The sequence below is a fragment of the Pseudophryne corroboree genome, chromosome 6 (genome assembly GCF_028390025.1).
Source record: "Pseudophryne corroboree isolate aPseCor3 chromosome 6, aPseCor3.hap2, whole genome shotgun sequence".
NCBI lineage: Eukaryota > Metazoa > Chordata > Amphibia > Anura > Myobatrachidae > Pseudophryne > Pseudophryne corroboree.
In genome coordinates this window covers 35,283,928-35,300,832 of record NC_086449.1, presented here as the reverse complement: position 1 = coordinate 35,300,832, position 16,905 = coordinate 35,283,928, and positions in this window count along the sequence as shown.

Here is a 16,905-nt window from a genome sequence, read left to right as displayed (position 1 = left end):
GGCCCCCCTGCTGTGCACACCACACTGACCGCCTCCTGGTCCCCACCCCCGCTGGCCGCTTTCCACTACTAACTTCTGGGCAGCTAAGTCCGATGCAGCTGCGGGACATCGGGGACAGCAAAGGAGAGGAGGCGGCTTGACTTACTCCTTCATTGGGAGCTGGGGGACCTACTGCTGCATCTGGAGAGCTAGCTAGTGACGATGATACAGGCAGTGGATGACACACATGTCACACACACACTCTCGCTCTTTCTCTCAAGGGGTTCTACATGGTATAATGTGTATAATGGCCTCTACCTGGAGCAAAGAGTATAAGGTACTTTACCTGGTGCAATGTGTATAAGGAGCTCAATATGGTACAATGTGAATTAGGGGCGCTACCTGGCGCAATGTGTATAAGGGGCTATATCTGGCGCAATGTGTATAACCTACTCTACCTGGCACAATGTGTATAAGAGCCTCTATCTGGTGCAATGTGTATAAGGGGCTCTACCTGGTGCAATGTGTATAAGGAGTTCTATCAGTCACAATGTGTATAAGGGGCTCTACCTGGTGCAATGTGTATAAGGAGTTCTATCAGTCACAATGTGTATAAAGGGCTCTACCTGTTGCAATGTGTATAAAGGTTTTTATCTTGCACAATGTGTATGCGGGGCTCCACCTAGAGCAATGTGTATAAGGGGCTCCACCTGGCACAATGTGTATAAGGGTCTCTACCTGGCATAATGTGTATATGAGGCTCTGCTCTACAGTGGTGTAGTGCGTGTAAGGATCTCTAACATGGGATAATGTGTATAAGAAGTAATACTGTGTGGTATAATGTAACTGATGGACACTACTGTGAGGTGTAATGTGAATTTATACTATTTTGTGGCCATGCCCCTTCCCCACATAGCCACACACCTATAAATTTGCCACATGCCTGAGGCACGCACTGTTTCTATAACGGGGTGGAGGGGGGGGGGGGGGCAAAGGAAACATTTGCACTGTGTTCCACAAGATCTAGAACCGGCTGTGTCTTACATGATAATTATCACTTACTGTATACTCTTGGACTGCTCATCAAAGTCACCCGAGCACCTAGTGCTAGATAATAAATGGTCAGCAGTAGTCTGCTAAATGCAAAGCAAAGGTATAAAAGATATTTTATCTCCCCCTTTTGTCTCAAATACTATAATCTGTAATCATATTATGATTCTCTTGGGTTGTTTTTTTAATATTTCAAATATTCATTTTAATTCTAACTGAAAAGTTGGTGTCTCTCAGTTATGCAGTTACTGACCTAGCCCTAGTGATATACTATACATATACTGACAGCCTAATGTATTGTATGCAGCCTCTAAATTCTCAGGGCTCCATAGGCACCTGATTCTCAACCTGCACCATCCTTGTCATCACTGACTGGTTATCATCTGTCACTCACTGATAAGGAAATCTGATCTACTGTCTGTCTGATCTTGTTGTATTATTTGTGCGTTTTATTGTAATGTCCCTGTATGTGGCTACAAACACTTTGCGGCACCATAAAAAGACATTAATAATAGGTAGCATTCAGTAAATATATTTTCTTCAAAACTGGTAAATGTAATCTTCTAAAATGGCTTCAGAGGGAAGTGTGTGTATTATAGAGGACACATATACAGTCCTGAAACTTTTATTATATAAATTATTTTATGGAAACATCCCTGATGTTGTGATTGCGATTTTACTAAAATGTGGGAGGAAGAGTATGATAAAGTCATGGTAGAAATTACATGTAGTATAAATGTAATGTTGCATATGATGTTGATGCAGTGACAAAGATGTGTATACAGTATTGTAACATCATGAGTTAAATTTACTAACGGTTGGTATGGGATTTTAGGAGATTTTTCATTGTTTTTGCATTCCAATCATTTACTCAAAGAATAAACTGTCCGAAATACCCATTTTAGAACATTGAACCAACCATCAATTATAGCTGTGTGACTAAGCTAAGTGACCCAAGTGGCTGACACAAACACCTGGCCCATCTAGGAGTGGCACTGCAGTGTCAGACAGGATGGCAGATTAAAAAATTTGTCCCCAAACAGCACATGATGCAAAGAAAAAAAGAGGTGCACCAAGTTCGCTGGATGGCTAAGCTTAGCGACCCAAGTGGCCAACACAAACACCTGGCTCATCTAGGAGTGGCACTGCAGTGTCAGACAGGATGGCACTTCAAGAAATAGTCCCCAAACAGCTCATGATGCAAAGAAAAAAAGAGGCCCAATGAGGTAGCTGTGTGACTAAGCTAAGCGACCCAAGTGGCCGACACAAACACCTGGCCCATCTAGGAGTGGCACTGCAGTGTCAGACAGGATGGCAGATTAAAAAATTTGTCCCCAAACAGCACATGATGCAAAGAAAAAAAAGAGGTGCACCAAGGTCGCTGGATGGCTAAGCTAAGTGACCCAAGTGGCCGACACAAACACCTGGCCCATCTAGGAGTGGCACTGCAGTTTTCTAGCGAGAGGATGAGTGCTTCCATCCTCATGTGAAGCTGAACCACTAGCCATGAACATAGGCCAGGCCCTCAGTCGTTCCTTGCCACTCCGTGTCGTAAATGGCACATTGGCAAGTTTACGCTTCTCCTCAGACGATTTTGATTTAGATTTTTGGGTCATTTTACTGAACTTTATTTTTTTGTATTTTACATGCTCTCTACTATGACATTGGTCATCGGCCTTGGCAGACGACGTTGATGGCATTTCATCGTCTCGGCCATGACTAGTGGCAGCAGCTTCAGCACGAGGTGAAAGTGGATCTTGATCTTTCCCTATTTTACCCTCCACATTTTTGTTCTCCATTTTTTAATGTGTGGAATTATATGCCAGTAATATATCAATAGCAATGGCCTACTACTATATATACTGCGCACAAAAACTTAAATGCACCACAGGTATGGATGGATAGTATACTTGACGACACAGAGGTAGGTAGAGCAGTGGCCTACTGTACCGTACTGCTATATATTATATACTGGTGGTCATCAAAATTATGCACTGTCCTACTACTATATATATATACTAAGCACAAGTTAAATGCACCACAGGTATGGATAGATAGTATACTTGACGACACAGAGGTAAGTAGAGCAGTTGCCTACTGTACCGTACTGCTATATATTATATACTGGTGGTCAGCAAAATTATGCACTGTCCTACTACTATATATATACTGCGCACAACTTAAATGCACCACTGGTATGGATGGATAGTATACTTGACGACACAGAGGTAGGTAGAGCAGTGGCCTACTGTACCGTACTGCTATATATTATATACAGGTGGTCAGCAAAATTATGCACTGTCCTCCTACTATATATATACTGTGCAAAACTTAAATGCACCACAGGTATGGATGGATAGTATAATTGACGACACAGAGGTAGGTAGAGCAGTGGCCTACTGTACCGTACTGCTATATATTATATACTGGTGGTCAGCAAAATTATGAACTGTACTCCTACTATATATACTACAATGCAGCACAGATATGGAGCATTTTTCAGGCAGAGAACATATAATACTGGTGGTCATTGGTCAGCAAAACTCTGCACTGTACTCCTCCTATATAATACTGGTGGTTCCCAGTCCCCACAATAAAGCAGTGTGAGCACAGATATTTGCAGCACACTGAGCACAGATATGGAGCGTTTTTCAGGCAGAGAACGTATAATACTGGTGGTCACTGGTCAGCAAAACTCTGCACTGTACTCCTCCTATAATACTGGTGGTCCCCAGTCCCCACAATAAAGCACACTGAGCACAGATATTTGCAGCACACTGAGCACAGATATGGAGCATTTTTCAAGCAGACAACGTATACTGGTGGTCACTGGTCAGCAAAACTCTGCACTGTACTCCTCCTATATAATACTGGTGGTCCCCAGTCCCCACAATAAAGCAGTGTGAGCACAGATATATGCAGCACACTGAGCACAGATATGGAGTGTTTTTCAGGCAGAGAACGTATAATACTGGTGGTCACTGGTAAGCAAAACTCTGCACTGTACTCCTCCTATATAATACTGGTGGTCCCCAGTCCCCACAATAAAGCACACTGAGCACAGATATTTGCAGCACACTGAGCACAGATATGGAGCATTTTTCAGGCAGAGAACGTAGATATTTGCAGCACACTGAGCACAGATATTTGCAGCACACTGAGCACAGAAATTTGCAGCACACTGAGCACAGAAATTTGCAGCACACTGAGCACAGAAATTTGCAGCACACTGAGCACAGATATTTGCAGCACACTGAGCACAGTCATATATGGAGCGTTTTTCAGGCAGAGAACGTAGATATTTGCAGCACACTGAGCACAGGTATTTGCAGCACACTGAGCACAGATATTTGCAGCGCACTGAACATAGAAACTGAGAGGACGCCAGCCACGTCCTCTCTCGATCATCTCCAATGCACGAGTGAAAAATGGCGGCGACGCGCGACTCCTTATATAGAATACGAATCTCTCGAGAATCCGACCGCAGGATGATGACGTTCGGGCGCGCTCGGGTTAACCGAGCAAGGCGGGAGGATCCGAGTCTGCCTCGGACCCGTGTAAAAGGGGTGAAGTTCGGGGGGGTTCGGATTCCGAGGAACCGAACCCGCTCATCACTAGTTTTTTCACACCCTTTTCACATTATTTTAGTATTACCTGAATGTATTAAAGAGCATTTGGAGCAGTTTTCATGAAAAACTGCTCCAAACCCTTTAATTCACTTTTTTTTAGTAAGCCACATCACATTCCCCATACTTATAATGGGAAATGCAATCTGACCAGGTTTACAAAAAAAAAAGGTGGAAAAATACCGCAGCGTGCCCTGTGACAATGTCGCCAGCTCAGGATGGCGAGATCACAGGCCAGCAGTGCGATAGGCAGGCATTTGCCCAGCTTTTTCTGCCCCTGGCAGAGAAATCTGAGTGGGACCCGGCTCCTGTGATCAGCTATGTTTGTCCAATGGACACACAAGCTGATCAAAGTGTTAAAAAAAGAAAAAAAAAGTAAAAAAAAAACAAAAACTATATTCACCTGTCCAGGGAGCCGGTGTCTGCTGCTCCGGCGAGCGCTGCCGGGCTCCGGGTTCCCCATGTGCGGCAATGTGAACCCGGTGCAGTAAAGTGACACTGGAAAGCTTCAGCGCACTTTACAGCACCGGGGGTCACCACAGCACACAGGATCCGGCTCCCGACAGCCCAGCAGAAGCAGCGGGGACCGGCTCCCTGGACAGGTGAGTATATTATCCTGCTGGGGGTCCGCCGTGCGCGGGGGTAGTCGTGACAGGGGGGGGGGGGGGTCCACCGGGTGGCACCGGTATGCAGCAATGTCGGTGGGAGCGGCACATGCGCAGCAGGACATCGTGGTATTTTTTCAGAAAAATAGCCTGATGATACTGCGAAGAGGCATCACAGCGACAGAGCATGACCGCAAACTCTGTCCCTACATGTGATAATTGATACATCTCTGCGATACATCCGGGATCCCGATATACAAAACACTGATGTTGGGATCCCGATTGCGATGATGCCGACAGGGGTGAGTAAGGAGAGTTATACCTTTTTCCCCTACCCCCCTAACCCTCCCTAGCCACTGCCTAACCTTCCCCTGTAAATCCCTAAACCTAACCCTCCCGGCCCACAGCATAATCCTTCCCCCGCAGCCTCAACCTAACCTCTCCCCCCCCCTACGCGCAGCTTACCCCTGCTGTGTCACGTTGTGTGTACGATCGGCATTCCGAGTGACAGTAATCTGACATCGGGATGTGTACATATTCAGGATGGCAGTGTTCCGAATAGTATCAGGATTCTGGCATCGGTAATCTGACTGTCGGGATCCTTACAGCATCCTATGTGTGTATATGGGATTCGCATTCACACACACACCCCGACCTGGGGGTCGCCATGGGGGTGGTGTTGGGGTCCTTTTACCTTCTAGTTACTCCTACCAACTCATACCACCAGAACCATCCCTTATATTCTCTACATTTGAGGTCCACGCCATACGCCTCTTCCAACCAGTCCATCTTAGAGTAGCTGTCATTCCCCCCCCCCCCCCCCCCCGGCACTGCTTCCAAATTCATCGACAACTTTGCTTCCTGGCTCCCTCACTTCCTCTCTTCTGACATTCCCACCATTATCCTAGGCGATTTCAACATCCCTATTGACATCCCCACACAATCCCCTGCCTCTAAACTCCTTAACCTCACCTCTTCACTTGGTCTCTCCCAGTGGACCTCCTCACTCTCCCATGTGAATGGGAGCTCACTGGATCTGGTCTTCACTCACCGCTGTGATATTTCTGATTTTTCCAACTCCCCATTTCCCCTCTCTGACCACCACCTGCTCTCCTTTAACCTATCTCTCTCGACTTCCCCATCTCTACCTCCTAAGGCTACCATCACTAAGCGTAACATTGAAGCTATTGACACCACATTCCTTTCCTCCCTGTTTGACTCACTTCTCTCTCCTATTCTCTCTCTCTCATGCCCTGAACAAGCCACTTCCACATACAATGCTTCCCTTACTTCTGCTCTTGACTCTGTTGCTCCACCAACCACTATTCACCCTCACAAATTAACACCTCAACCCTGGCACACCAAATGCACCAGATATCTGCAAAAATGCTCACGTACTGCTGAGCGACACTGGAGGAAATCACGCTCTAAGGCAGACTTCCTCCATTTCAAACTTATGCTCTCATCCTTCAGTGCTGCCCTTTCTCTTGCTAAACAGTCATACTTCAAGAACCTCATCTCCTCCCAGTCTTCCAACCCCCGGCGCCTCTTTGCCACTCTCAACTCACTCCTCTGCCCACCTCCACCTCGTCTCCCTTCCTCACTCTCTGCTCTTGACTTTGCCACTTACTTCACATCCAAAATTGACTCCACATGTCAGGACATCACATCACACCAGACCATCAGTAACCAGCCTTCTCCCATCCCTTACCAACCCTCCCCATCCCTCGCACCAACTCTGTCATCTTTCTCCCATGCATCTGGAGAGGAAGTCATGGCCCTCATTCGTTCCTGTCCCCTCACCACCTCCCCACTTGACCCTATCCCCTCCCGCCTCCTCTGCTACCTCTCTTCTTCTGCTTGTTCCCATCTTTCCCACCTTCTCAATCTCTCCCTCTCATCAGGCACTGTCCCCTCTGCCTTCAAGCACGCACTCATCTCTCCTATTCTTAAAAAACCTACCCTTGATCCAAACACTCTCTCCAACTACCGACCCATCTCTCTCCTCCCTTTTGCCTCCAAACTCCTTGAGCGTATATTGTCTACAACCGCCTTACTTCCTTTCTTTCCTCACACTCACTGCTTGACCCATTCCAGTCTGGCTTCCGTCCTCTCCACTCCACTGAAACTGCCCTTACAAAAGTATGCAATAACCTCCATGCTGCTAAATCTAAGGGACACTACTCTCTACTTATTCTACTTGATCTCTCTGCTGCTTTTTACACTGTGGACCATCCTCTCCTACTGCAAATCCTTCACTCCATTGGTCTGCATGACACTGCCCTCTCTTGGTTGTCGTCCTACCTTTCTGACCGTTCATTCTCTGTCTCCTCTCATGACTCCACCTCCCCCTCACTTCCACTAACTGTAGGGGTACCCCAAGGTTCTGTCCTTGGTCCTCTTCTCTTCTCTCTCTATACGTCCTCACTAGGTAAGCTCATTAGTTCTTTTGGTTTCCAATATCATCTCTATGCTGATGACACTCAAATCTATCTTTCCTCTCCAGACCTCTCCCCTACTCTCCTCACTCGTATCTCCAACTGTCTCTCTGCTATCTCTTCCTGGCTGTCCCAGCGCTTTCTTAAACTTAACATGTCCAAGACCGAGCTGATCATCTTCCCTCCCGCATAACCTCACCTCCTACAATCTCATTATCTATTGATGGCACTACTATCTCCTCTACCCCCGAAGTGCGTTGTCTTGGAGTAATCCTTGACTTCTCCCTCTCCTTCAAACCACACATTCAGCACCTCTCAGAAACCTGCCGTTTTCATCTAAAAAATATTTCCAGGATCAGACCCTTTCTGACCCAGGATGCTACTAAGACTCTTATCCACTCACTGGTCATCTCCAGACTGGACTACTGTAATCTCCTCCTGACTGGCATTCCTGACAAATACCTCTCTCCACTCCAATCTATCCTCAATGCTGCTGCCCAGCTCATTTTCCTCACCAAACGCACTACGTCCACCTCTCCTCTCTTACTAGACCTTCACTGGCTCCCCTTCCCTTTCAGAATCCATTTCAAGCTTCTCACACTTGCTTACAAAGCCCTCACCCACTCCTCTACCATCTACATCTCTGATCTTATCTCGCTTTACACTCCCACCCGTCCTCTTCGCTCTGCTAATGCTCGCCGACTCTCCTGCCTATGGATTACTTCCTACCACTCCTACCTCCAAGATTTTTCACGTGCTGCACCACTTCTCTGAAATTCCCTACCTCTCCCCCTCAGACTCTCCACCTCTCTACAAAACTTCAAACGGGCTCTCAAGACCCACTTCTTCACCAAACCCAGCCAAATCACATCCTAAACCTCTGTTCCACGCTCTCTATGTACCCCATCTGTCTCACCCCTGTCTGTCTACCCATCCCCTTTAGAATGTAAGCTCTCATGAGCAGGGACCTCTTCCCTCATGTGCTTACCCTGTTCTTACTTTAATAATCTTCAGCTGCACCAAATCCAGCAGTCTTCTGCCACCTGATACTTATTCAAGTGCCATCTGCTGATGTAGCTATGTTTATTTACCCTGTACTTGTCCTATATTGTCGTCAACTGTAAGTTGCTGTTTTCCTGTTTGATTATTTGTTTATGTACTATTTAATTGGGCGCTGCGGAACCCTTGTTGCGCCATATAAATAAAGGATAATAATAATAAATAAATAATTATATATATATATATTTATATATATATATATATATATATATATGTGCCAGTAGAGGAATGGGCGCACTTGGGTTGTTTTTCCACCCAATATTCAATGGGGAAAAACAGCAGTCTCCCTAAGATATTTTCTCCTAATTCGTGAGCATAAAACCACATTTAACATGTTCCATGTAAAAATGTATTACAACATAAAAGCAATGATACAAAACGGTATAGTATCTCTTCTTGCAGATAACACCACATAGTACAGAGGACCAGTTGAAATAACTTTGATAGATTCCTCCTTCTCCTTTGACAATTCGGAGATTTGATGTTTATGAACAAATAACCCGATGCGTTTCGTCTTACTCTAAGACTTCATCAGGGGTATGTCTAAAAATATATATAAAATATTATATCAGAATATTATCCTGATTAAAACAATAATATGAGGGAACATGTCAATAAACGAGGAAAAATGCAAGACAGAACTTAAAACATGGGCAAAATAAACAAATATATATATATATATAAATATGTGAGGAAAAAATATACATACACATATGGTATAACATACAAGGAGGATGATCTTAAAATAAACCCATGGAAAACAATTATGTGATACATTCTCAGAACAAAGAATTCACAATTATACCAAAGAGAAAGAAAAAGACACATAAAGAGGAGTTCATCATCACAAGAACATAATAATTACATATGTCATACCTCTAGTGCTTGATAAATACTGTTAGTGCATCAATTAAATGGCAATTACATATTCTGGATACTTGTAAAAACCACACACCGGTGGGGTACACAGGTGAAAGTTAGATTAAGCCTAATTGGGGAAATATACGTTTTTAGTACTAACAACAATTTATAACATATTCTGCATAATACTGGGCTCAATAATAACAAATAAATGAATATATCTGTACATTGAACACATACCTTATGGTTAAGTGCTTGAATAACAAGTTCAAACGCATAGGCCTGAATGCAAGTTCACATAGGTAAGCGACCTAACAAAAATGATTAATATTCACTAATTAGAGATATATAACGTAACAGCCTTTATATAAATTGGTTAATGTGCTAAATAGATTGAAACACATACCTTATGATTCAGGGATTTGGATAACAAGTTAAAATACACAGGTCTACCACAATTTCATATGCGTGTGTAACCTGGTAAATTAGAGGAATATGATTCTTGAGACAGAGAACTTGCTCATAACAGGTGTGAGAAGTTTTAATTTAATAAACTCCCTTTAGAAAGGGGGGGAGAAGGATACACTAGTTTCGAAAATTCATTAATTCGAAATTAGTTCCCCAAGGGGGTATAAAACGTATTAAAAATACCAATAACCATATGTTATCCTTGAAATTCAGAACATTGAGTTAAATCTCATCATCTCATAAGATAATATTAATAAACTTTCATATTGTTACTAATAGTCATAATAACACCCCCTATTTACAAAATAAGCAGGACATAGTGAAAACAAGGGATTCCATTCACATAAAGTGCTAAATGGAGCCATATTTAAAAGCGGTGCTCACAAATAATAAATAATGAATCTTACCTTACCAGTAGCTACAATAGCTTCAAGTCACAACCAGTGTAATGAGGCTGTGTGCTGAGACTTACCCTTAAATAGGAAAGAGAAATGACCTCACTTCCCCTAATGCAGTGATTGGGGTATTAAAAACTTTAAATAATATTGGAATAAGTCCTATGTTACTAGCTGAAATCGTTACAGTGATTAAACATTAAAGTGAGAAAATTGATGGCCTTAAAGTGAACTTTTATAATACACTATAAGGGATAAAAAAACCTTAATTGTAAATACATCCCATAATGCATCTGGTCGTTACAGACCAAACTGACATGATTGACAGGGCTACTCACCAATAAAACTGGTTCAGTGAAAACAGACCTAATCTCTATCCCATACGTCCCATAATGCATCTGGTTGTTACAGACCTTAATGACATGATTGACAGGGCTATTCACCAATAAAACTGGTTCAGTGGAAACAGACCTAATCTCTATCATTATAAGTATAATAATATTAATCTCCTCTGTGCATTACAAACAAAGTGTTGATAATGTCAATTATTATCTTCAAACATAAAGCTATACACTATTTCCGTGGAGCCGCTATGGCCGCTAGACCACGTGCACATGCTACGCACTGTTATGCACACCAGTGCCTGCAGGAAAGTACTGGTGTCAGAACTGTTATGCACTCCAGTGTCTGCAGGAATGTACTGGTGTTTGAACTGTTATGCAAAACAAATGGACTCACAGACAAACTGGGGAATATGACATAACGTACACAGAAGGTAATAGGGTAACAAAATACACACAAAGTGAACAGAGAAGCCCAGAGGCTAAGGAACTGGGTATCTCCCTTGTATTAGAACTGCACAGATGGAAAAAGCAAGATGTTGTGTTTTAATACATAGAGAACCCGAAATGCTGTTGCTAAGGGCAACAGCAAAACCCTAAAGGGTTACCAACGGGTGTGGCAGTAAACTCCTTGGTCAGAGATGGAATGATAGACACAAGGAGAGTCTCCACAATCCTATTTCTCACTTGCAGGGCACAGGTTTTAGCTTACTGCCACTAAACTGACCCCTGACACCTAGCACAGTGAGAAAGGATTAGACAGGCAAGTGTTAGAATACAGCCGCAAACTTGCTAAGTTCACAGAGTAGTAACAGAACCCCAGCAAGCTAAACGACTGACTCCAGTCTTACTGCTAGGTCTGGATTGGCAGAGTGTAATACCAAATCCCCAGGCCTATTTGCAGTAAGCAACAAACAAATACAAAGCTACACAGTACTGGCTAACTTTCATGAACTGACTAACCAACAAAGATTCAGCAGCATCTGCTTACCCTGAAAAGAGGCCTTATAAAGCAGGTGCTGTCCACGCCCCACTCAGACCTCACAGACTGTGAGCACAAAAACCAGCACCGGATCCCCTGCCGTGCACAGAGCCTATAACCACTGCACAGCAAAAGACCCGAACCGGATTATCAGCTGCGCTCAGGTTACTCCACTAGCACTTGTCTCCCGGTTGCCATGACGACGTGGCAGCACAGGGCAGGAGACCCTAACAGTACCCCCCCTCTGACGAGGGGTCAAAGAACCCCTACCACCGGGTTTATCGGGGAACTGCGAGAAGAAAGAGCGTATCAGTCTGGGGGCATGAAGATCACAACTGCGCACCCACGACCGCTCCTCCGGGCCATACCCCTTCCAGTGCACCAAAAATGACAGCCGACCCCGAACCACCTTGGAGTCAAGAATCCTTTCAACAACAAACTCCCTCTGGCCACGTATCAGAAGAGGGGAAGGTCTTCCACTGGAAGAAGGATTACTAATCGCCCGTTTTAAAAGGGAACAATTAAATGTTTTATTGATACCCAAAGAACGGGGCAGATCTAACTGAAATGCCACCGGATTGATAACCCTGGTGATCTTATAAGGGCCGATGAACCGGGGCCCTAACTTATGAGATGGCTGTCTCAACTTCAAATTCTTGGTAGACAACCAGACGAAGTCTCCTAATTTGAAGCTGCAGGGTCTTTTCCGCTTATCAAAAACCCTTTTGGTCACTAATGACACAGACACAAGGGCTTTCTTCACTTTCCGCCAAATACCTCTAAGGACCGAAACCACAGAGGAACCACCAGGCGTGGAGTCCAGGGGGTCAAAAGAATTGGCCTTAGGATGATGCCCATACACACAAAGGAAGGGAGAGATCCCTGTAGCAGAGTGAGCCGCGTTGTTATAGGCAAACTCCGCCATGGACAGATGAGCAACCCAGTCAGTCTGACACTTGGAGACATAACACCTGAGGAACTGCTCCAAGGACTGGTTCACCCTTTCAGTCTGCCCATTAGACTGCGGATGGTAGCCTGACGACAAGCTGACAGAAATCTGGAGATCGGGACAAAATGCCCTCCAGAATTTGGCCACAAACTGGGATCCGCGGTCAGAGACCACATCAAGTGGCAACCCGTGGAGACGCACAACATGCAGCATAAATAATTCAGACAGGCGTCTGGCTGATGGCAGCCCAACCAGTGGAACGAAGTGCGCCATCTTCGAAAACCTGTCAACGACAACCCAGATGGCTGTCATCCCCGAGGATTTGGGCAAGTCCACCACAAAATCCATTGAAATGTGGGTCCATGGCTTAGATGGGATAGAGAGTGGATGTAATGGGCCAACAGGAACCCCTCTAGGAGTCTTATTTCGGGCACAGATGTCACATGCCCGAACCCACTGATCCACATCCTTAGCCACCGAGGGCCACCACACCGCCATAGATAGCAACTCCCGAGTTCTGGCAATACCCGGGTGACCTGCCGACTTCTTGGCATGGAATTCCAGGAACACTCGCTGTCTTAACCTAGGAGGCACAAACAAAAGACCTACCGGAAGGTCTGGAGGAGCCTGCTCCTGTGCTCTAAGGACTAATGATAAGAGGTCCTGGGTAATGCCCACTTTAATACATGATGGGGAAACAATGGGCAACGGCTCCTCGGTGGTCTCCTGGATTGGAGCAAAACTCCGCGAGAGCGCATCAGCCTTGATGTTTTTTGACCCAGGGCGATATGTTATCAAAAAATTAAAGCGAGCAAAAAACAAAGCCCATCGTGCCTGCCTGGCATTGACTCTAAATATGCCAGATTCTTATGGTCAGTGAGAATTGAGACCACAAACTTAGCCCCCTCAAGCCAGTGTCTCCACTCCTCGAGTGCATCCTTAATAGCCAACAATTCCCGGTTACCCACGTCATAATTCATCTCGGCAGGCGAAAATTTACGGGAAAAGTAAGCACAGGGATGAAGGCGATTATCAGACACTCCCATCTGAGAAAGCACTGCCCCAATACCCATCTCAGAGGCATCCACCTCCACCACAAAAGGACGCTCTGGATCTGGGTGTCGCAGCACCTTGGCCGAAACAAATGCCCTTTTGAGACGGGCAAAAGCCGCTTTAGCCTCACAAGACCAGTGAGCAACATCCGCCCCTTTCTTAGTGAGTGCCACCAAGGGCGCCACTATAGACGAAAATCCAGCGATAAATCGTCTATAAAAATTCGCAAAGCCCAGGAAACGCTGAAGCGCCTTCAAACTAGTGGGCTGCACCCAATCCAGGACTGCCTGTACCTTGGAACCCTCCATTTGGAAACCTTCTGGGGAGATAATATATCCTAGAAATGCGATTTGCTGAACTTCAAATTCGCACTTCTCCAGCTTCGCCCCAAGCCGGTGGTCTCTGAGTTTCTGGAGGACTAAGCGTACATGCTTCCGATGTTCCTCCAGGGAATGGGAGAAGATTAGGATGTCATCTAAGTATACAACTAAGAATCTATCCAAATATTCCCTGAGCACATCATTCATGAAATCCTGGAAGACTGCCGGGGCATTACAGAGCCCAAAAGGCATCACCAAATATTCATAATGCCCTGAGTGGGTATTAAAGGCAGTCTTCCATTCATCCCCCTCTCTTATTCGGATTAGATTGTACGCACCGCGTAGGTCAATCTTAGAAAAAATGGTGGCAGTACGAAGCTGGTCAAACAAGACCGAAATGAGAGGCAGTGGGTATGAGTTTTTAACCGTGATACGGTTCAATTCCCTGAAGTCGATGCAGGGTCGCAACGAACCGTCCTTTTTACCCACGAAGAAGAACCCCGACCCAACTGGAGACTGTGAAGGTCTGATAAATCCCTTAGCCAAGTTCTCCTGAATGTACTCTGCCATAGCCTGAGTCTCAGGACGTGACAGGGAGTACAACCTGCTCTTGGGAAGCTTAGCATTTGGCAACAAATCAATGGCACAGTCATAGGGGCGATGGGGAGGTAGTACCTCTGCAACTTTTTTGGAGAACACGTCCGCAAAATCTGCATAACACCCTGGCAATCCTGGCAAACTTAGCTGCGAGAGCCTGACTGGAAGGCTCAAGCAACTCCTGAAACAATCAGTACCCCAACTAAGAATCTCCCCAGAGACCCAGTCAAATTGAGGATTGTGGGCCCTTAACCAGGGTAACCCCAACACCAATGGGGCAAAAGTACAGACAGTCACATAAAAGGACAATTTTTCAGAGTGTGTGGCTCCAATAAACAAAGAAATCTGGCTAGTGCAAGAGGTAATTTTACCTTGGGATAATGGTTCCCCGTTTAACCCACAAATCTCAATTTCCGATGCCAAGGGTACTAAGGGAACAGAGTGTTTCAGGGCGAATTGGCGGTCCATAAAAACCCCGTCGGCCCCACTGTCCACAAAGGCCTCAGTCTTGACAGTTTGACCGAGGATCTTCAAGGTCACCGGAATGATAAACGTCTTCTTGGGAAATTCTGACTTCTGGCCTGACAGGATATTTCCCATCACCCTCAGGCCCTGAAGTTTTCCGGCTTTTCTGGGCATGATACTACCACATGACCTTTATTCCCACAGTACAAACACAACCCCTGCTGTCTCCTCCGCGTCTTCTCACGCGAGGAGAGGCGGGTAGCCCCAATCTGCATAGGCTCCTCAGAAAATTCCTCAGAGTCTGAGGTTCCCTTGGGAAGGAAGGAAATCTCAGTCTCCCTTTCAAGCCTACGCTCTCTCAGCCGTCTATCCACCCGGATGGATAACTGCATGAGCTGATCCAAGCTATCAGGCAAGGGATATTGTACCAGTTGGTCCTTTATCTGGTTAGAAAGACCTCTTCGGTACTGGTGTCTCAGGGCTGGGTCATTCCACTGGGTATCATGGGCCAACCTCCGAAACTCCGTACAGTAAACCTCAACTGGCCTTCGCCCTTGCTTAAGGATCGAAATCTGAGCCTCGGCTGAGGCCGTCTTGTCAGGGTCATCATACAACATGCCCAGTGCCGTAAAAAAAGCATCAACACTTTTAAGCGACGGACAGTCAGGCTGCAACCCATATGCCCAGACCTGTGGGTCTCCTTGTAGCAAGGAAATCACTATGCCCACCCGCTGAATCTCCGACCCAGAAGACTGAGGCCTAAGCCGGAAGTATAGCTTGCAGCTCTCCTTGAAACAAAAGAACTGCGAGCGATCTCCAGAAAAACGATCCGGGAGATTTACTTTCGGCTCCTTAACCCCTGCAGGTGCTGCTGCTGCGGGAGCTCCACCAGCAGCCTGGGAGGTGTGCATTTTAATGGACAAATCATTAAATTGTCGAGTCAGGACCTGCACCTGATCGACCACCTGTTGCAACGTATTTTGAGGGGTATGCTCCATATTCCCACAAAATTTCAACAGGAGTATTTGGCTGCTGAATATGTTATGCACACCAGTGCCTGCAGGAAAGTACTGGTGTCAGAACTGTTATGCACTCCAGTGTCTGCAGGAATGTACTGGTGTTTGAACTGTTATGCAAAACAAATGGACTCACAGACAAACTGGGGAATATGACATAACGTACACAGAAGGTAATAGGGTAACAAAATACACACAAAGTGAACAGAGAAGCCCAGAGGCTAAGGAACTGGGTATCTCCCTTGTATTAGAACTGCACAGATGGAAAAAGCAAGATGTTGTGTTTTAATACATAGAGAACCCGAAATGCTGTTGCTAAGGGCAACAGCAAAACCCTAAAGGGTTACCAACGGGTGTGGCAGTAAACTCCTTGGTCAGAGATGGAATGATAGACACAAGGAGAGTCTCCACAATCCTATTTCTCACTTGCAGTGCACAGGTTTTAGCTTACTGCCACTAAACTGACCCCTGACACCTAGCACAGTGAGACAGGATTAGACAGGCAAGTCTTAGAATACAGCCGCAAACTTGCTAAGTTCACAGAGTAGTAACAGAACCCCAGCAAGCTAAACGACTGACTCCAGTCTTACTGCTAGGTCTGGATTGGCAGAGTGTAATGCCAAATCCCCAGGCCTATTTGCAGTAAGCAACAAACAAATACAAAGCTACACAGTACTGGCTAACTTTCATGAACTGACTAA